Source organism: Pseudophryne corroboree, chromosome 2 (genome assembly GCF_028390025.1).
Source record: "Pseudophryne corroboree isolate aPseCor3 chromosome 2, aPseCor3.hap2, whole genome shotgun sequence".
Classification (NCBI taxonomy): Eukaryota; Metazoa; Chordata; class Amphibia; order Anura; family Myobatrachidae; genus Pseudophryne; species Pseudophryne corroboree.
The window spans coordinates 232,705,639-232,728,317 of NC_086445.1; the positions used below are offsets into that span (position 1 = coordinate 232,705,639).

At 43.6% G+C, this 22,679-nt stretch overlaps 1 protein-coding gene across 2 annotated transcripts in view; it reads right to left on the minus strand.

Moving 5' to 3' along the window:
* The window catches only part of GPR182 (G protein-coupled receptor 182), an 81,724-nt gene that overhangs the window by 55,495 nt on the left and 3,550 nt on the right, over positions 1-22,679 (minus strand). The window contains exon 2 of one of the 2 annotated variants that reach the window (XM_063952449.1): positions 9,861-10,066. The exons of the other annotated variant lie outside the window; for it this stretch is intronic. The gene's annotated coding sequence lies outside the window, so the exon portion shown is untranslated. The remainder of the gene's footprint in view (positions 1-9,860; positions 10,067-22,679) is intronic. 2 annotated transcript variants of the gene reach the window in all.

The window sequence follows — 22,679 nt, forward strand, 5'->3', positions numbered from 1 at the left end:
CACACAGCATATACACACACATACACACACAGCATATACACATACATACACACACACACACACACACACATAGCATGCATGCATACATACATGCACATACACACATAGGATACATATACACACATAGGATACATACACACAGCACATGATACACACAGGATACATACACACAGCACACATAGGTGTGCGTAGGGGGGGTGCCTGGTGCGCACAGGCACCCCCTAATGTCTGGCACCCCGATCTCACATGCCTGATGCAGGGGTGTATCTACCCATTGGCCAGGATGGCACTCGCCAGGGGCGCCAGGCAAGGAGGGGGCGCCGCCTGGCTGTGCCACCCGCGGCCAAAGGGTAGAAAAGTAGTACTATCAGACTGTACCTGCTGAGATTCTGTTACTGCTGGAGCGGCGCTGGTGTCCGGCTGCACCATACTTGTAATCAGACTCAAAATAAACTACAGATCCCAGTAGCCCTTGTTGCTGGGAGCTCCTGTCATTTATTTTGAGTCTGATTACAAGTGCGGTGCTGCCGGACACTAGTCAGATCACTAGTGCAGTGCGGTATGCGGTGATGACGGACACCGGCGCCGCGCCGGCAGTAACAGACTCTCACCAGGTACACAGCAATTGTTATATAGCACAGTGCTATAGATCTATTTGCTGTTGAAGATAATAAAAAAGTGGCAGTGTTTGGGAGAAGGGACTGTAGTACCTGTAAAACGACACGATTTTCATGCATGTTGGATGTAAGTAAGTAGTAAGTAAGTGAAAACTTTAACTTGTTGAGTGTAATAAAGAAAATATATATCTTACCTATTTCAGGCCAGGATGTTTTTTCTAACAGGAAGCACTTCTACCATCCAACTAATGCTGTTTGGTTAATGGCTGTGTCCATTTGAGGCTCATCTCACAGCAGCTCATTAGCATTTCATTTGGGATGCAGTCAAGATGCCGGCGTTTGGCATCCTAGCGGTCGGAAAGCTGACGCCAGCATCCCGAAACTGATCGGAATGCTGATGCTGGCATCCCAACATAGATAGCGATGCAGAATGCCAAAATCCGGATCGAGTTGGTGCCAAAGTCTTCACTGGCAAGCCGCGTGGGAGGGTTAGGGTTAGGCTGCGAGGACGGGAGGGTTAGGGTTAGGCTGCAGGGAGGGAGATTAGGAAGGGTGGGTTAAGGTTAGTCACCACTGAAGAGGCTTTGGGGGGGTGGGTTAAGGTCAGGTTGTGGGAAAGGTGGGTTAGGGATAGGGGGAGGACAGGTGTAACGTGAATACGAGACACTATTATGCTGTGTAATGTGAATAAGGGACACTACTATGTGGCATAATATGAATTGGAATAACTATTGTGTCCACGCCCTTCCTCCACAAGACCATGCCCCATTTCCAATACTCACACCTTATTTCAAATGTGCATAGGGGGGGCGCCAGCCCCTTACTTTGCCAGGGGCGCTTGGTCCCCTAGATACACCCCTGGCCTGATGCAGCAATCGCCAAGCAGGCTGATTACTGTCCCCTCTGAGCTGCACCCTGTCAAGACTGCATTACTGACAGGATGCCTGGGTTAATTAATGGTGTTACTGACACCGGCTTTCAAACTCCCGGCTCCACCTCCATGTACAAAAACAGTGTGATGTGACGTGATTACGTCATGCTGCTCGCATGCCCACCCGTCACACCCGCCACACGCCCACCTCTCTCCTTCTATGCTATGCCAACGCCAGCCACTGATGAGGAGCAGCATGCAGCAAGCATTCCTCGTAGGAAGACAAATTCAATACTGGCAGACGGCCGGCAGCAGCATTGACACGTCACTCATTTTTTCCAGCAGCAGCAATACTAATCTGTGACTGTCCGTGTCAGTTTAGTCACTGAATTGTAAGTACGCTGCTGCAGCTTGTAGGGGAAAGAGAGGGGGAGCCAGACCAGGATGAGGAGGAGCAGTGTAATTGCAGTGAATGCCATCAGGGGTGTTTGTTTGGTGCACACTACAACATCTGACAATGTATCTGCTTTATTAGGATTGGTACAAAGGTTTATATGCGTTGACCATCAATAGATGGTGCTAGACATGCCCAAAAGGCGGTGCTAGACACACCCCTCCAACGGTGCACCCCCTAATAAAATGTGCTGCGCACGCCAGTGACAGCACATGATACACACAAAGGATACAGGCACAGAGCACATGATACAGGCACACAGTACATGATACACACACATAGGATACAGGCACAGAGCACATGATACACACATAGGATACAGGCACACAGCACATGATACACATGTAGCTTATAAACACATAGCACACTCCCCCCCCCCCCCTTCCAACACCAGGGCAGTGGGTGCCTCACTCGGCCAACTAAGCATCCCCTGCACTTAAAACATATACCTGTGCTCAGCTGCAGTACACTGCAAACGTTTCCAGCTCTGTCACATGGAAGATCTGCCTGGGAGGAGCTGCAGCTTCCTCTGCAGCTACTGTAGCTCTCCGTACACTCAGCCAGCCCCTGCCTCCGTCCTCTCCTCAGTTAGTGGAGGCTGTAATTGTCAGCTGAGACGATGGATCGGCGTGCAGGGGGGATTTCTAGGTACTCGGAAACCCCCCCTGCGTGCGCGTATGAACAGGTATGCAACCTGGTGAATTTCATTACATGAGATAATGTTCATTAGTAGAACCCCCCTAACAGACACCGGATGTAATTCTTACAAGGGCTAAATATAAACCTCATAATTAAATAAAACTCCATGCCAAATAAATGGAGTAAAAATAATAAATAAACTCCAATAGGAATTTATGACCATATTCATATTATACAGAGGGCTCAATACAAAATATATATATATAGATGACTTTTTGGGGGAGTTTCAAATGTTTGAAAAGTCAGTTGGGAGTCTGTTTTTTCCTATCTAATAGACAGGAAAAAAACAGACACCCAACCGACTTTTCAAACATTTGAATCTCCCCCTTTGTATCAAAGATATTTAAATTAAACAATGTAATGCATAATAAAAATGTACATATAGATAAACACATTAAATAATAAACAAATGGGGCCATGATCAAGGTAATACCATATACCAACATTCAAAAATAATGCAGTAAAAGAAATATAACTATTCAGAGTTCTTACCAACTCGTGAACCACCAGTGGCAACCCTGTGTCTGTAATGAAACCATGAGTGCACTGATCCTCCTTTTGAGGGAGCAGTGTGATTACATCACTTCCCTTAGAAATGTGATTGGTGCAACAAAGAGGATTATGAAAATCCAATTTGAAGGGCTATGCTGATTATCCCAATCCTAAAACGTATACTATTAGTGTACTAGAGTGTCACAATTTTGTGCATATCTTTATATAGAGTGTGTAAGTATAAAAATAAACTTATTTAAGAACGCCCCACAATGCACTTCATTATCCCATAATGCCGTGCACCCAGGCTGTATCAGATTGACAGCCAGATCTATCCAATAAGAGGGACTGAATATGGGACATACAGTACCTCCCGTTCCCGGAAGTACGTTCAATACTAGCAGCGCTGTAGAACTAACTTTAATTCCCCTAATGGTACTAATACCACTACCTGGTGGTCATACGGTTGCTGTACATAAGGCTAGTAATGTCTGATCCACCGTTCGCTGCTCCTACAGCTCCTTGACATGACGCTGGAACTGGACCACATGCGTTCAAGCATCATGTCAGCTTGCGTTCCAGCGCCATGTCAGCTTGCGTTCCACGGCCGCCAATGCCTCTGTATCCTCTGAATAAGGTCACATGGCTGCAGATCACGTGGTTGGCCGTGTTCAATAACCTGCTGGGAACCTTATCACTGACGCTGAGACCTGAACTATATGCATTCCAGCACCATTAGTATTTGCGTTCCACTGTACATACTGAAAATGTAAACGAGTCATCTGGGGATTCTGATGATAATTATGCAAAAAAGAGAAGAAGGGATTTAGTTGAGGCTACAATTCATACATAAAACCCTTAATATAACTTATTTGTGTTAGGATTAATGATCAGTGTTATAATAAAACCACATCCATATTTTTCAATAATGTGTGCGATATAAGGTGGCTAATCAATTCACCCCCTTAGTGAGTATGATATCCCTTTTAAACTCAACTGCCAATATTCATCATTACACGATATGTAATGACTAATATTGACAGTACAGTTTAAAAGGGATATCATACTCACTAAGGGGGTGAATTGCTTAGCCACCTTACTTTAATTGTTTACATTTTGAGTATGTACAGTGGAACGCAAATACTAATGGCGCTGGAACGCATATAGTCAGCGTCAGTGATAAGGTTCCCAGCAGGTTTCTAAGGGAAGTGATGTAATCACACTGTTTCCTCAAAAGGAGGATCAGTGCACTCATGGTTTCATTACAGACACAGGGTTGCCACTGGTGGATCACAAGATGGAAAGAACTCTGAATAGTTATATTTCTTTTACTGCATTATTTTTGAATATCGGTATATGGTATTACCTTGATCATGGCTCTATTTGTTTATTAAGTAATGTAAATTTTTATTATGCATTACATTGTTTAATTTAAATATCTTTGATACAAAAAGTCATCTATATATATTTTTGTATTGAGCCCTCTGTATAATATGAATATGGTCATAAATTCCTATTGGAGTTTAGAGAGGCATGGATGGGTCAGCATTAGGAGGGATTGCTGACTCCAGAGTGCCATTGGAGGAGTCAGGGGTGTCTCCAGGTAAGCTGGCTCTCAGATACTGTAGGATCCATTATCATGTGGCCTTACACTGGGAATTTAGACCCAGACATATGTGTAATTATTTATGGGGTGGGTGTGGGGTGCGGTGGCCCCTGTGTCGGTATGGCTGGGCGGCTTCAGGTCGGCACACCCTAACACTTTATTAACACTTATTATTTTCCCTATCACTTTGTATATATTTTTGTATTATTTTAATCACACCACTTACATAGCACTTCTGTGCTTCTTATTAACCCTTATTAATTTTCACCTGTGTGCTGACCTGGGGTAGCCGACCTTTGCCGACATGATGGGGTCCTGCACCCCGGACCCATACCTAGTATTAGGGATCCCCAGTGATGGAGAAGCCTTGTCGATCGGCCTGGGGGCTTAACCCTATATATGCAGATATACGCAACTAAGATCTCCGTATTATCTGATTATTATGTGCATGTACTCAGTGTGCATTAGGGAACACAAATTGTTTTTTCTTCCACAGAATTACCCCTCCCTTTTAGCACCTGAGTGAAATCACAATCTGATTGAGCAGCTCACCATCATATGTGCATCCTATTGGAGTTTTTTTTTTTTTTACTCCATCTATTTGGCATGGAGTTTTATTTAATTATGAGGTTTATATTTAGCCCTTGTAAGAATTCAATGCTGTTGTTAGGGGGGTTCTACTAATGAACATTAATCTCATGTAATTAAATTCACCAGGTTGCATACCTGTTGGAGTATCCTGTGCATCTGATTACTATGGAGAACATGTATAATTGAAATAAATATTTCCCAAATAGGCTTTGTGGATCACGCATTTAAAAGTTCCAGTGGTCCATATGGTTTTTCTGATTCCAAAGCAGCACTCCTTGGTGCTCTACTAATTTATTGATGGTACTTACAAATTTTATGAGGTATGTGTCTTTAAAGACCAATATATCCATTAATTGATCACTGTTTTCTTTCTCTCTGTTCTGTCTTGATCTGTTTTTTCATAAGCCTGTAACTTTTTAATGAGTGTTTTATGAATAATGTTATATGAGCTAAATGTCCTTAAAATTATTCTACAATTGTAGCTATACCCCTGATGAAGTCTTGGTATAAGATGAAACGCATTGGGTTATCTGTATAAGTGAAGTGACCTCCAATCTACAATAAGAAGAGGAGGAGTCCGTAGAGAATCATTTACATACTTGTTCTCAATGTGACCATCGAAATTGTGTTTACTGTGAGCGGATGTCATCTAATAACATTTGTATTGTTATTGGCATGGAAGCTGTATTTTATAATAAATTTGATGAAGAAACGCATTATTATTCTTAATGTATGTTAATGTATGAGACCTTGTAAGGGTTCGTAAAAGTTATAGGGGGTTGACACGATCCCTTGGCGCCAATTTCACTATTGTTGTACATTTCTATTTTGCTTGGTTCTTTCTAACAGGGAACCTAGTAGAATGAGGCAGCCTATTGAATTCCACTCATTGTTATTTAAATTAGCGCAGGAGGAGGGATTTTTTGTTTGGTGTGTGTGTGTATATATATATATATATATATATATAAAAATAACAACAGAAAATAAACAACATACCTAGCGTGTCAAGATGCTCTGAATAACTACTTTCTGTAACATTTTCCACCAAAAGCAACAGAAGGTAGGCATGTCTCTTATGACATGCACCCGAAACAATGAGAATACATTCATACTATTGAGAGGTAAAATCAGAAAAGAGTACAGCCCAAAAACAGAGCCACTGCCTGTCCTGAAACATTGTCAAAGAACACAATTAAAAGAACAAATGTATCCATCTATTGTAAAATTTACATGAGACAATAGAATAAGCTCTAATTATGTGACTCAGAGCCATTTAGTCGAACTTTTACCACACTTAGCAAGAAAGGGTTACTAAAATATTCTTTGCAAATAGCGTAATCATCCTGACTTTCTTATCTCTGACCTGAAGTCAGGTTTTATTAAATTATATTGTTGTACCATATGGGTGTGTTGTAGAATTCTGGACAATAAGATGTTTGCAAAAATGTTGCTTACAGTATCAGCATTTCTGTGCTAGAATTTCTTCCAAACGCAGCTGCATTTAAAATCTGAAATTAAAACCACTTTTTCTGAATCACTTATTACTAGCATAACTTGCCATGGTAAAACAAGCTTGAGTCACATGTAGATTCATGGATTGAAGATTTCCAAAAATGGATCAACATGGACAAGGGCCCTCATTCCGAGTTGTTCGCTCGCAAGCTGCTTTTAGCAGCATTGCACACGCTAAGCCGCCGCCTACTGGGAGTGAATCTTAGCATAGTAAAATTGTGAACGAAAGTTTCGCAATATTGCGAAAAGACTTCTCTGTGCAGTTTCTGAGTAGCTCGAGACTTACTCTTCCAGTGCGATCAGTTCAGTGCTTGTCGTTCCTGGTTTGACGTCACAAACACACCCAGCGTTTCTCCAGCCACTCCCGCGTTTTTCCCAGAAACTATAGCGTTTTTTCACACACTCCCATAAAACGGCCAGTTTCCGCCCAGAAACACCCACTTCCTGTCAATCACACTCCGATCTCCAGAACGAAGAAAAAACCTCGTAATGCCGTGAGTAAAATACCAAACTTCATAGCAAATTTACTTGGCGCAGTCGCAGTGCGAACATTGCGCATGCGCAATTAGCGGAAAATCGCTGCAATACGAAGAAAATTACCGAGCGAACAACTTGGAATGACCACCAATGTGTTAATAATATTTAATCTTTTTAAATCCACAGAAACTGTATATTCAATTCAGTTCAGCATCACTTTATAGCAGAGATTTCATGTCTATGTTCTGAAATTAGTTAAATATCAATATATCATTATGTATGATATCTATCTATCTGTCTATCTATCTATCTATCTATCTATCTATCTATCTATCTATCTATCTATCGAGTTAGATTTGGGTGGGCTATTTTGTTTCTGTGCAGGTTAAATACTGGCTGCGGTATCTTTACACTGGAATTTAGATTTCAGTTTGAACACACCCCACCCAAATCAAACTCTCTCTGCACAGTGCACATGGGCCCTCATTCCGAGTTGTTCGCAGCAGATCATCGCATTGCAAACGGCAAAAAATCTCAAACTGCGCATGCGCAAAAGCGGAAATACCCATGCGCAAAGCTAGCGATACGACACTTGTGCAGAATTCCCATACGAAAATCTGCTCGTAATACACAAACGAAAACAGGGAGTGACGGAGGCGTGGCAGAGGCACGGCTTCGCAATCCTACGAAATGGGCGTGAAAGTGGGCGGCTAGTGTGGGAGTATGCATCCAGCAGTAGGCGTGTTTTTGGCAAAAATGCGTATCCTATGTTAAAAGTACATATCAAATGTTCGCTATCTTGACGCAGCCGAAGAGTAAGTCTGCAGCTACTCAGCACTTGCGAAGTACTGTTACAAGTGTGTGTCTGCTCTAATTAGCAATTAATTAGCAACTGAATTCACCTGTTGAGCAATTACTCACCAAACACTGCTTTTACAAAATAATACAAACAGCAATTATATGGCCACTTAATATTTGTATTGTTACCACAAATAAATATGACACACTCACAAATAATGCAGTTTTTTTTGGTCAAATAAAAATGAACTGATGTTAAATGCATGTTTTAATTATTTGTTTAATAATCTCAAATGTGACTAAACAAACTTATAAACTACATCAGCTAAATCTTCTCGACATAGACATATTCCTTTGTACATACCAAATAACATGAGCACCATAATGCAGCCTACATTTAATGTGTCTTAATATGTTTGTGTTGGTTTTTTTTTGGGAATATGTGTCCATATCTAATACTATGGCATGTTGCCCCTAGTAACCCAAGTTTTTTTTTTTTTATATGGCCAATTAAGTGTTGTGCAAGGCATACAGATTTAAAATTACACTATGCAATGTTTGTCTTAATATTCTGATTGTTCCCTTGTTCCACAAATGTCAATATGCCATGTTCAAGTTTACAGAGCACAGTTTTCCTGAGTGCATAACCTTTAATAAAACACACAAACAATTGTAAAGTAATTTTTTTTTACTTCAAAAAAAGAACAAATTCACCAACATGGCTATAAATGAGCATCACATACAGAGATGGACATAGCAGCAAGCAGATGGCATTTGCCAAATGCACATAGCAGAACCCAGTACTATGGTAACCCCATCTTCTGACAAAATATGATGTTTTAAATTAAGTAAGTGAACCCCCAGCCAGACTAAACTTTTAGGGGAACTGAGGTAGATTCCGGAACAAACACAAACATACACAGCACGCTAGGAAGAGGAAGATGGCTCAGGTGTAGGCACAAATAACTCACAGGCTACAATTTAAAGAAAACCTTTCACTTTGAGGGAGTTCTACATTCTGGCCACACAAGCCAAAATAAAAAAATACAGCGAGGCAACATGTAAAACATGGGTGCTGCCCATCTGGAGAGACATTACTTTCTCTTTTTTTTCCCCGCCTGATGTAGTTCTTCTTGGCTTGGTCTGCGGAGCGACCTTCGAGGGCCCTGCCCAGTGGGATGTTCTTCCTGGGCAGGGGGAGGGGAGGGAGCCGATGTGGCTGGCTCTCTGCCACTGTGGGCAAGGGAGACAGCGATGTCCTGGAGCCCTTGCCGAATCGAATTGGCAAGTTCTTGGAAGGAGGAGGTGAGTTGATCTTGGCCCTGCCTGATCTCTGCCAGACCTTGGCAGAGTTGAGCTACACCTTGCTCCACACTGGTTCTGTGCTCAGTGAGCCGGACAGGTATCTGGCTTACCTCCCGGAGCATCCTGTCCTGCAAAGCATTCAGGCTCTCACCATACCTGGCTCTTTCAGTCTGGATTTCCGGGATAGCAGAGGGTTGGGTGGGGGGGCCAGTTGGAATCTGGATGGGTGGGATTTGTGGTCCCACAGTGCCAGAGACACTAGGTCCCTCCACCTCAGCCTCAGCCACATAACCCTCCTGTGACTCTACCTGCTCACCCACCTGTGCTGTGTTATGTTCAAAGCAAATAGAAGAATGAGTGGAAAAAGAGTAGAAAAAAGCAATATGAGACTTTTGGATCCCAAAAAAATTAACAATACAAATATGTGTGTAAACTTACCTGGCAAGTTATGTGCATGGAGTATTTCAGGCAGGTCCGTGTCCATATGAGACACCCCAACCCCCTCCTCGTAGCTCACACAGTCCATCACTATCTCCTCAAGATCTGTGTATTCCACAGTGGCAGCAGGACCTCCCCCTGTTGCCCTCGAGGCATTCCACTCCGCAGACCTCTTGCCCTTCAGGCGGGATTTGAAGTCGGCCCAACTACATATATGGTGAAAAATAGGGGCAAGGTAGTGTTAAATGATGAAAACCTGCTATAATATATAGTACACATGTTATGCATTTGGTTGCTATATTGCTATAGGCAACATCACATCTAAGTAACTTTTTAAGAATACTAGGCACAGAAAATGGACTGGCAATATACACTTACCGTCTTCGAACTTCCTGCGAGGTGCGGACTATTGAGCCGACTTCATTAACAGAATCAGTGATGTCCCTCCAAATTCTGTCTTTGGTTGCAGCACCCATGTTTTTTGGTCCTCAATGTACTTTTTGCATGGCCTGTGTGACCAAAACCCGTAACTCCCTCTTAGTGAAGGCGGGCTGTCTTTTCTTTTTTTTGGAAGAAGCCTGTGAGCTATCGTCCTGACCTTCCTCACCATCTTCCTCTTCACTAGCTGCTTGTGTAGTTTGTGTTTGAGCTGCTAGTCCGGAATCACCCTCAGTTTCCCCACTAGCTATGTCTGGCAGGGGATTCACTCCTAACTCCTGGGTATCAGAAGATGGAGTTTGTATAGTACTGGGTCCTGCTATTTCTAACTCAGCATTGCCAAAGTCAAGCATCTGCCTCCGCAGTGCTAAGCTTCTATGTGCTAAAGCTGCCATCTGCTTCTGCACCTCGTCCATCTCTGCTGCCATCTGCTCACGAGTAGCCATGTTGCTGGTGGCATGTGTGTATGCATGAGTGTCTAGCTATTTATAGCTGCGTGTGTTTTCCGGTGCGGAAATCTGCGCAGGTGTATATTATGCAAATTGGTCCAGTAATTGTTGCACTGACTATATAAACGCCCTGCATACAGCCTGTGTGTGTGTGGGTGTATGCTGAAAATTACTGAAGCAGGGTGGACATTTCTGAGTGAGCACATTTCTGAGTGAGTTTTGAGAGTATTTTATATTGTTTCAGTACAGTTTTTTTATGTAATGTTATCTTTTTCATGTATGTTGTGTAATATTGTTGTATACAATGGTTTTTTTTAATTATAAATGTTTTTATATATATATATTTAAAGACTAATATGTTTCTGATTTGAAGCCATATCTCAATGATATGTGTGTGTGTTTGTGTGTGTGTGTGTGTGTGTGTGTGTGTGTGTGTCCGCTGTGTGTGTGTGTGTGTGTGTGTGTGTCTGCGGGTGCGAATCTCCGCCCATGAGAACTGTACAAACTGTCCTGCACATTAATGTACACATTTCAATAAAGTTTATTACAGATGACACCATGCAATTACAACCAATCACATGCCACCACACACTATAAATATAAGCCCATATATGGAAAACGCCATTGCCATCATGCGTGCAGCAGCTTTTACCCACCGGGAGCTGCGCGTTCTCGTTGCAGTAATGGACCGCCGTGTAGGCCGCGCAGGGCCCTTTATCCCAAATAGGGTAAAGCGCGAGGCCTACGCGGAGGTCCGCCACGTATTGAGAACCCGCGTCCGCAGCAGGAGGACCATCATTCAACTGGAGAGGCGCTGGAGCGACCTCCGCAGGCGTACGCCGGACCTGTTGGCGGAGCTCCGCCAACAAATCCGTGACTTACGTAGGCGCAGTAAGTAAAATATTATAGTAAATAACAGAATTTTAGCACAAACTTTGCCTACTTTCACTAAGTGAGAGTGTGAAAATTTGCACAATTACACTAAACTATTGTAGAATAAACATGACACAGTGTGTGTGGGTAGGGCAAGCAGTACTGACTGTGTAGCAAGGTGCTTCTGCAAAAGTGAATGTTGTTGTGCAGAGTTGCTACACAGCCTGTCAACTTAACCCAATAACTTGCTCAGTGGGTTTAATTTTCTAATGTGGGAGGTTTTTGGAACTGGTGATGTTGCCTATATCAAACAATCAGATTCTATATATTATCTGATAGAAGCAGCTTAATAAATGTTACGTATAATCTGATTGGTTGCTATGGGCAACATCACCAATTTTAACATTAAAAAAAAATATTAATGTTACCCCTGTCTCTTTAACATGGGACAGAACAGAGTAATAGGAATATGCTGATGTTATAAATTTATATGCTACAACCTAAATATTACATATGTCATTCTAGGGCGAGCACAACGGCAAGCTGCAGATGCTGCTGGGAGCCCACACCAGTCCCCTTCTCAGGCCCTTTCCCCTTCTGTCGCCCCATCCCCCTCTTCTTCCCACGCCCCTTCTCAGGCCCCCTCCCCTTCTGTCGCCCCATCCCCCTCTTCTTCCCACGCCCCTTCTCAGGCCCCCTCCCCTTCTGTTGCCCCATCCTCCTCTTCTTCCCACGCCCCTTCTCAGGCCCCCTCTCCTTCTGTCTCCCCATCCCCCTCTTCTTCCCAGGCCCATTATCAGGCCCCCTCCTCCTCTCCGGCCACCTCACCCTCTCCGGCCACCTCGCCCTCTCCGGCCACCTCACCCTCTCCGGCCCAATCCCACTCTCTTTCCCAATCCCCCTCTCCGGCCCAATCCCACTCTCTTTCCCAATTCCCCTTTCCTGACCAATCACCCTCTCCGGCCCAATACACCTATCTTTCACAATTCCCCTCTCTGCCCCCCTCCCCCTCTGTGTCCCAAAAATCCTCTCCACCACCCTCACCCTATCATTCTCAAACCCCCTCTGTAAGGTTCTCCCCCTTCCATCCTCTAACAGAAATAGACCCTCCTTCCCCCATCCTGCCTCCTTCCCCCATCCAGCCCACATCCCCCATCCAGCCAACAACACCAATCCAGTGTACATCCCCCAGCCAGCCACCTTTGCGACCATCTGAATGGGCAGCAGAGGCCCCGGAGCCACTTGAGGGAGGTGGGCAAGAGGCAGAGGAGAGTAAGTTCACACACATTCATTTTTTTTTTTTTAAATACCACAAATTCAAATAAATGCAGTGTTGTACTGTGGGCAATCTTTTGTCAAGGTTAAATGCTTGTCTTCTTCATCATGGTATGGATGATGCATTTACATTTGTGTGAGGAACATTATATGTACAGTGTCTACATCTGCAATGTTGAGGATGCCCACTCTGGGTCGCCAATCACTATGTCGACAGGTTTGGCTGCACAACAGGGTTTGTATGTGATACATTATATGCCAAACATTTAGACCTGAGTGGTACTTTTTGTGTGGTTTTAATTTTACAATTGTGCCTGGGTTTTGCAATATTTTCTCATTAAAGTCGCAGGAGTCAGTTTGTTAGGCAGGCTAAGGACACAGTGATTTGTGTTGTTAAAGTTACACTCCTACTATTTAGGATTTATACATTTAGAAAGCTGTTAGACCTTATGTTGTAAGGCAGGCTTTCATGGAGTGTGGGCATGCTACGATATGTGGTCCTTCTGAAGATGTGGATATGCAGTGTGATGATGCAGGGCCAAAAACAAAAAAGAAAAGACTGCTTCACTCCAGATGTGAATGAATCCCTGCATGAGGCTACATTTACTAAGATGGTATTACTATTTAATTTGGCATTTTGGCCATAGCAACCAAGCAGATCATACTTTTCCATTATTTTGCACCTTCTACAAGATAATATGTTGATTTAGATTGGTTGCTATGGGTAACATTCCATCTACAATATAACTCCCATATTACTGTATGTACCCCATGGTGTCGTACACTTTGTTTAAGTAAAAAATAAAAAACCTTGCTGAGCAGGCTTGTGTGTTGTTCTGCTAATGTTTTCACATTAAAACATCCATGATGTAGTTACTTGGCCATTAAAGCAGGCCGGTCCAATCTGCGGCCCTCCAGCTGTTGAAAAACTACACATCCCAGCATGGCCAGACGCAGCTTTTGCATTCTCGGACAGCAAAACTGGGTCAAGGCATGCTGGGATATGTATTTTACAAACAGCTGGAGGGCCGCAGTTTGGACATGCCTGCATTAAAGTGTGCTTTGTGGCTTGTTTGTATAATAGGTAATGTGAGGAAGTTAGTAATGTTTATTTTGCATCTTAATTTCAGATGTTGCGGTTGGAGATCCCACAAGTTTGGGAGAAATTCTGGCCAGCATGCGCCAGCAACTACAAAATTTAATGGCAACAGTTGATTTGCTGGAAAAATTTGCATTAAAAAAAAAATATTTCTAAAAAATTTGTTATTGAAAAAAAATAATGTACAAATAAACATTTTTGTTTAAAGTTAATCGGGTGTTGTGTTTATTTATGCAATAAAGGAACTGCAGATTGCCTAGCAGAAATTGGTTAGCTTAAACATTTCTGACATAACTTAACAATGTGAATTTAAAATTTGAACCGAAAAAAAACATTAAAAATAGTTAGGAGCTTATTGATTTAAATAACATGTTAACACATTTATTCACACACTACACCTCTACAACAAAAAAAAAGCCACATTTACCACATCTATATTTAAAATTACTTATTTATAATGTTAATGGCCAATTATGCCTACAAAGTGTTCTTCAGGTATTATTTTGAGACTTAATTGGTCATGACCATTAACAATCATTACACTAATTGGATTCGTAACTGAGGAAGGCTTGTGGAGCCTTATTTAACTTAAAAGTGAAAAAAAACCATTACTGTGCGTTTTTTTAGCAAAAGCGTGTGCAATTTTAAGAGGAATGTGTAAATCTACGAGAAGTTAGGTTTTTTACGATGAGGTTTGTGGTATTGCGATGGGTTCGCATTAGTGCGATGTCATTTGGCATACGCCCACTTTGTGTAATACTGCGGACGAACTAGCAAAAATACGTTGGAGGCGGATATTCGCTATTTTGCAGCATGTTCGCAATTTTGCGCATACCTTGTGCGAACGAAAGAAATTGCGAACAACTCGGAATGACCACCATGGTTTGCACATGGCAGTGCACATGGTTTTGCCCATCTGCTAACAAATTTGCTGCTGCGATCAACTTTGAATTAGGTCCTTTGCACACAAATGATGAGTTGTGCTGTTATTGAGACCGGTGGAGTGCCTTCACAGCTGTCTTTATTCAGATATGTATGTATGTGTATATATATATATATACTTATATATACTTATATATATATATGAGAATCAAAAAATGGTCAGTGCGCTACTTCCCCTTTATCCACCATCAAAATATATATTAAATAAGTCTTTCCTGTAGTCTGTCTTTTATAGCACCCGAATTCTACAGGAGAACCTATGGATGGCAGCTCCGTCCTTCGAAAGGCCACTAGGTGATAGTGGAAGAAATCTAGAAAAGGAAAATGAAGAACAAGCGCCTGATGGTGCAGTAATTTTAGATTTTGATTTCTGTCACGACAACACTCATATAGGTATTAAGCGTACCAGATGAGGAAATTTTAGCATGCACATCAAAAACTGTTGTCTTCCGTCTATTGCTCACAGCCTGGGGAGTCGGAAAACTTCCAAGATGACGACACGTCACGGGGAGTCTTTAATCCTCCAAAGCTCAGAGTATGATAGAGTCAGCTCACAGCACAGGAGTTCTAAACATAAGCAAAAAATGTGCCTCTCATAGTGCAATATTGTTGTTGCAATACCGGACCATAAACCACTTTTATAGGTAATGAGTGTACCAGAAAGTAGAAGTATAACAGCACGTCACAGGTGGTCTTTATCCTCCAATACTCAACATGCGATTGGATCTCGTCAAGTTCTTTAATCCAGTAAAGTTTCAGGCCGCAGGTATTCTTTATTTTAATTCTTTCTTTGCTTCTTCCCACACAGTGTATGTTTTGCAGGTCTCCTCACAGAATCGCAAGTGACTTGCACTATGAGAGGCGCATTTTTTGCTTATGTTTAGAACTCCTGTGCTGTGAGCTGACTCTATCATACTCTGAGCTTTGGAGGATTAAAGACTCCCCGTGACGTGTCGTCATCTTGGAAGTTTTCCGACTCCCCAGGCTGTGAGCAATAGACGGAAGACAACAGTTTTTGATGTGCATGCTAAAATTTCCTCATCTGGTACGCTTAATACCTATATGAGTGTTGTCGTGACAGAAATCAAAATCTAAAATTACTGCACCATCAGGCGCTTGTTCTTCATTTTCCTTTTCTATATATATATATATATATATATATATATATATATATATACAGTGTATATATATATATATATATATATATACATATATATAAAAATATATATATATTTTTTTATTATTATTTTTTTTTAATTGAGGGGGTACAGTGCCACTTGTGTCTTCTAGCAACAGTAAGGGCATCAGCTAACCAGGGGCGTCGCAATCCCCGATTACACCCGGTGCGGGCTGCTGTAAAACGGGGGCGTGGCCTTGTGGGAGGGGCATGGATTAGTGGAGGGGGCGTGGCCTAGTGGGCCAAACACCAGTTTTCAGCATCCAGGGTTTCGGGGGATGCGGCTGTCCCCGGGGGGTGCTGTGGCTGCAGTGCCGGCTCCTACAAGGTGACAGGAGCCGGGTACTGCACATAATGTTACAGTGCAGTACCCTGCTCCTGTCACTAAGCAGGAGCCGGCATTTGGTGTCACCCCTTTGTGGGTGACACCTGGGTGCAGGCCGTACCCCACTTGTGACGCCACTGCAGCTAACCTCTAAATGTACAGCAATGGTAAGTTACTGTGCAAATGGAACATAAAACAGGTGAATAGAGGTATCAGCGACTATTGTGTCAGGTTTATAGCAAGAAAATATTGATGTCCTAGATAATATGTTAAAAAGTGGATCAGATAGCCCAAGTAAAATTATAACATACAGATGGCGCCACGCTAGTCGTGGCTCCATCTGTGCCTGGGCGCGCCTATTGCCGGAGCATCTCCGTCCGCGCACCCTGGATGGAGACTCTCTCTGTTCACTATAATGGGAGAGTGACTTCGTCCGTGGGGCGCTTCCATGACGGAGACGTGCACCATTCACTGTCGCGTCTCTGTGGACTCCCGGCGGGGCTAGGCGGATGGATTGCCTAGTCATACCGGGAGTGCACACCTGCGAAAGAGCCGCACTGGATGAGCGTGGCTCCATCTGTATTTTATTTATACAAAAGCTGGATATATAAAAATGGAAGGACAAAGATTTTACATGTGGATATTTAAAAAGATATACTGTATATACTGTAAATACGTACATAAAAATGTGAAATGTAAAAAATTATAAAAAAATTATAACATTTATAAAAAGTTATAAGAAACGGGAACAACATATAAAGGAATCTAGAGGTAGCATATCTGTAATGCAGGAGGTCAATGGGGAATGCCCAACACGTTTTGTCTATGCAGAAACCATAGGACCACCCCACAGGTGTTTGAACATTTGTGCAGCAGCCAGGGACCCCGAGCACGATGGCTAACCACATGCTGCAGTGTGCTGATGGTGCATCAATTGTCACTGCGGTGGTGGCTCATCTTAGTCCCAGGAACCCCTCTGCTGCTGTTTGGAGAGGTGGAATTGGCCTCTGGGGAGAGTCGTGCAGCAAACAATGTAGTGAATGGCAGTGTACCCTTTGCTACATTGTAGCAAGACGTGACCCAAGGGGTAACCACTATATGCCTACTGTACAAACGCTGCAACCAGTTACAAGTGCACACAGTTGGTGACTGTAAACCCTTCCTTAGCAAGTGGTGGAAACCAGGGGTGGCTATCGACCATCGATGATTTGAAATAATTTATGGTTTATGACCAATGGTAACTACTTTTACCATAGATGGGGGATGACCACAATCTATAATACAGAGCTATTTAAAAAGAAAAATCTCTCCAGGGTGATGGGACATGAAGCATAGGTCTGCACCTGACAACCATGATGTCATGCCCCCAGGCCTTGACTGGCCCGCAACTCACTGAACATTAAAGTAGGGGTGACAGTCGGAGGGTGAAACCATCAGTGATTCCCTAAAAAATGGTTTTACACCATCAAGGTTATCCATCAATGGTACCATTGTTGGTAACCATCGATGGATAACCCGGAAACCCATGGCTGGTGCTTAGCTACAGGTGCATACCCAACTGTTGTGAACTCCACTGACTCTTCAGCCTTCTCATCATTTGTATAGTAGGGAACCAGTGAGTGTTTCACCTTTAGAAGGCTTACCAGGCTACTGCAGAGCCTGTTGTGGTGACCATGCTCTGGAAAACCAGGATGTTAAAGTTGGCATCAGAATCAACAAATGGTACATACTGTACCGCAGACTTTTTATCCATACAAAGCGTTTGGGGATCCAGTCAAGATCCTGGTGGTCTGTATCCAGGCAGACAAAATTTTGACTCCGGGTTTCCAACACTACTCGGAATGCCGATACCAAATGTGATCACCAAGTGTCGGGACTCTGGAGAGGTAAGCCGTTGGGAGGGGGGGGGTAGGTTTATGCTGCGGGGGTTAGGGTTAGGCACCTTCCCCCAGAGGGTTAGGGTTGGGCTGGGGGGGGGGGGAGGTTAGGTTTAGAGACTCTGCAGCCCCAGAACCAGATTTTAATTAGATTTTATTGATTGTGGACAGCACAAGTGGATAGGAGATTATTACATTTACTAGTATGTAAATTTTGCATATTCATAATATTATTTTATTAATATAATAAATTGGTACAGTTTATTGAATACACTGCTTTTTGAGATACTTATTTTTGTGATAATTAACATAGGGATACTGCACCTATTAAACCTGTGTTCATTTACTGCACTTCATTGTTACAGTGAGTGCTATCTCTCTTTCTCTCTCTTTATATATTTTATTGTATTATTGGTGAGGCTGGTGACCTCAAGAGATTGGATGCTTCCACAACCAGAACCTATAACCACTGTCTGAATCTGTGCGCACCTATCATCATCTACCAATATCTACATGAGTACAGCAGCGCTGCCAGTCGGGCCTGTTCTGTACAAAATAAGGCTGCGCTGTTGCATGACTCTGCTGGTGATGACGACCTCTGTACAGCCCAGGAGTTCCCTGCAGGGAGTCAGGTACAGTCTAAAGGTATTGAAAGGTGCAGGACTGAGAGACAGAAGGAGAAGTGTAGGCCTGATAGAGGGAAAGAATGTGTGAGAGGTACAGGCATGAGAGATGGAAGAAGGGCTGCCTTCAGAAATTGTGGGGCCCAGGGCAGACAATATAGGCAGGCAGGCCACCCCCACCCAACACATAGCCACACACACGCACACTGCCTCATAGCCTGATTGGCTCTTGTCTGGCGTTAAATGCAAATTATCACTGGCTCTGAGCCTCCATGACTGCATGCCAGCTATAACTAGCTGGCAGCCTGGCCCCTATCCCACAGTTGCCAACCAGGCCCCATCTCGTCCTGGACGACTGAAGTCTCAACCACCCACCACCACCCCTTATAGCGGCCCTAGTAGCGATGGCAGATTAAAGAGGTGCTGGCACTGAGGGGTGTATGTGAGGCCTCTCTCTGTAGACATAATGAAAAACTGGAGGAGCCAGTCCAGGGCTGGAAAACTTCATCCTGATGCCAGACTGCCAGCCCCTTGGGCCCCCTTCTGCCTCTCAGCAATATTAGACTTACACCCTCTATCTTGTGTCAGTGTCTTCTCTTCTCTCACATGATGACGCTGCTGCTGCATCTCAGACAGGCAGTTCCTCTCCTGCTCTCCCGGCGGACATCATGACTTCATGCCGCGCTGTACAATAAACTTTATTGTAAAGTGGCAGCCGGCTGGCTCTTCTAATAGTTTGCTGCATGGGCAGTGGCCGACAGGAGATGGGAGAATGGGTGCTGCCATAATCAAACTTCAGGGTGGTGGGGGGTATGAGAGGCCCGGGCCCTCTACTCTCTTTTAGAGTGGCCGGGACTGTTGTGTCCATAGTATCCCCTTGATGGTGGACCTGGATGGAAGGAGGGAGAGATGTAAGGAGGAAGTGAGAGATACAAAGGGTGAGAGGGGGAAGAGTGGTGTAGGGCTGATAGAGGCAGTGCTGTAAGTATGGTGGTACAGGGTGATACTGAGTACCGGTAAGAAATTGGCAGCCGGTAGCAAATGCCACCAGGTTGCCACCTTGCAGCCACTGTGTCGGGGAGAGGAGAGTCCAGCATGTGCCTCTTCTGCCCAGTTAGTCCAGTCTCTCTCTCTCCGGAGGAGCGGTGACGGCGTGTATCACAATCAAACGCAGGTTTGGCAGCCAATCAGAGCTCGCAGACCGGCAGCCAATCAGGATCCGCCGCTGCCGGACAGCAAACTCTGATTGGCACACGGACCGGTGCCTGATTTGAGATACTTGCCGCCACAGCAGACCGGACTAAGGGCAGGAGTGGCGCGTGCTTTGCTCTCCTCTCCCCAACACAGTGACACTGCAGAGCCAGCCCCAGGCAGCAGCAATGGTGAGTTGCACCATGGGGGCATATGTGTATCTGGCACTATTAGGGGGCATATGTGTATCTGGCACTGTGGGGGTATATCTGGCACTATGGGGTCATATGTATATCTTGCACTGTGTGGGCATATGTGTATCTGGCACTACACTACTGGAGGCATATGTGTATCTGGCACTGTGGGGGCATATCTGGCACTGTGGTGTCATATTTGTATCTGGCATACTGGGGGCATATCTGGCACCATGGGGGCATATGTGTGTCTGGCACTGTGGGGGCATATCTGGCACTATGAGGGCATTTGTGTGTATCTTGAACTGTGGGGGCATATGTGTATCTGGCACTGTAGGGGCATTTTCTGGCACTGTGGGGGCATATTTTTATCTGGCCCTGTGGGGGAATATGTGTATCTGCCACTATTGGGGGCATATGTGTATCTGGCACAGCACTGTTGGGGTCATCTGTGTATTACGCCCCCCATATATGTATCACGCTCCCATTTTCATTGGCCAGGCCCCATGTGGCCACACCCATTTTTGGCACACACACATAGTATCACTAGAACATTTTTTCTACTTGCACCACTGGATAGAGGGAAGGAGGGAGTGAGAGGTACAAGATAGAGAGATAGAAGGGAAGGCGTGAGTGAAAAGTTCAAGGATAAAGATGGATAGAGACTATAATACCCCTTTCACACCAGAAATGCAGGGCCTAAACCCGGGAATTCTGCCACGGGCTCATGCAGGGACATTCCCGGGTTGGACCCGTTTATACCAACATTTGGAGCCGAGACATCCCGGGTCTGCACCTTTCATACTGAACCCGGGATGGCCCTGCATTTTCTGAAAATGGGCGTCTCAGAAAAAACACAAGACCAGGAAGTGCCCTGAACAGCCAATCAGCATCAGCAGAGGCAACCCGGGAAGGTGGGACATGTCCCTGCACCATTCACACTGTCCAGGTTTCAGGGAAGATCCCGGGACCAACCCTGGTCGATTGCAGGGTTGAAATGCGGGGACAGAAATCCCGGGATTTTGTCCCTGTACCCTTTCACACTGAGAAATTTCCCGGGTTGATATGCGTTCATGTGTTTTAACCCGGGAAATTTTGGGCTGTGTGAAAGGGGTATTAGAGATGCAGGGGGTAAGGAATGGAAGAAGAAGAGGAGCAAGGGTGACATGTGAAACATTAAGGAAAGGTGAAATAAAACAGATAAATGGAGATGAGGTGGATGAGCACAGGAGTAATAATGAACACAGATTGGATCGCTTTATATTATATGGTTTCTTTTATACTATATACAGTAGTGTGACATTTTTTTCATATAAAATTCATTTCACGTTATCTAAAGCTTCAGGGGTTCTAAGTGTACCTATGTCTCCCAAGCATCCTATTCAGTTTCCCATGCCCCCACAGTATTCCACAGATACACTGTTTTCAGCAAACAGACATAAGTTTATCTACACAACAAATGTAATGTTCTATTTAAGGGCAACTCAAATATATTAAATTTGTTTGGCCAATGCAATTATATAATTGTGGATTTTACCTTGAAATGTTTAATTACTTTCTCAGTTGTGGGTAGTTTACAAAGTAAGGTTTAATAACCAGAGCCTTCTAGAAGCCTGCTAGATCTGCAAATGTCTTGCTAATGTAAGCAAAAAAAATTGAGCCCATTAAGGAACAATTTATACCAAATACAGAAACTTGTAGTTTCCTCATACACTGTAATGCATCTCTCATGCACATTAAAACACCTTCTATAAAGCTGTTCTCTCTAACCCATCACAGTCATCCCTGCTAAGCCAAAAAGCATTACAAAATGGATTTAGCGCATATTGGTTACCTGGTCTTCAGTGCACTCTATGTTGGCAAATAGTGAAACATCAGGACACTGAATTCAGCTGTCATTCAGGCTGTAACCTAAACTACAGTCTATGTACAACACAAAGAGCCTCTGGATCTCCCAGATAAGGTACAACAGATTATCACTTCACATGTAGAGCACATTCCATCTCAGAGTAAAGTACAGTACACACTGGTATCTATGCAGCATTGCGTATCCCCAATAACATTATTAAAAGCACAGGAATGATACACACTACATTGCTCTCTCTCAAGCAGAATATACTTTAATAAACTATAAAATAATCTAAATGAAATTCCATTTGGTATAGAAGTTAGATTAGCACTAAAACAGAAATGGTCAATGGCACCACCTTATTCACATGTTATTTTATGCAGAAAACTGTCAATTACAGTGTTAATTTTGCCACATAGACAAACTAGGAAAAGTGCCTATGGCATTATACAGTAGCTCAGGAGTAGCATAAAACTGTTTTTGGCATTTTCTGTTTATATTGCTACT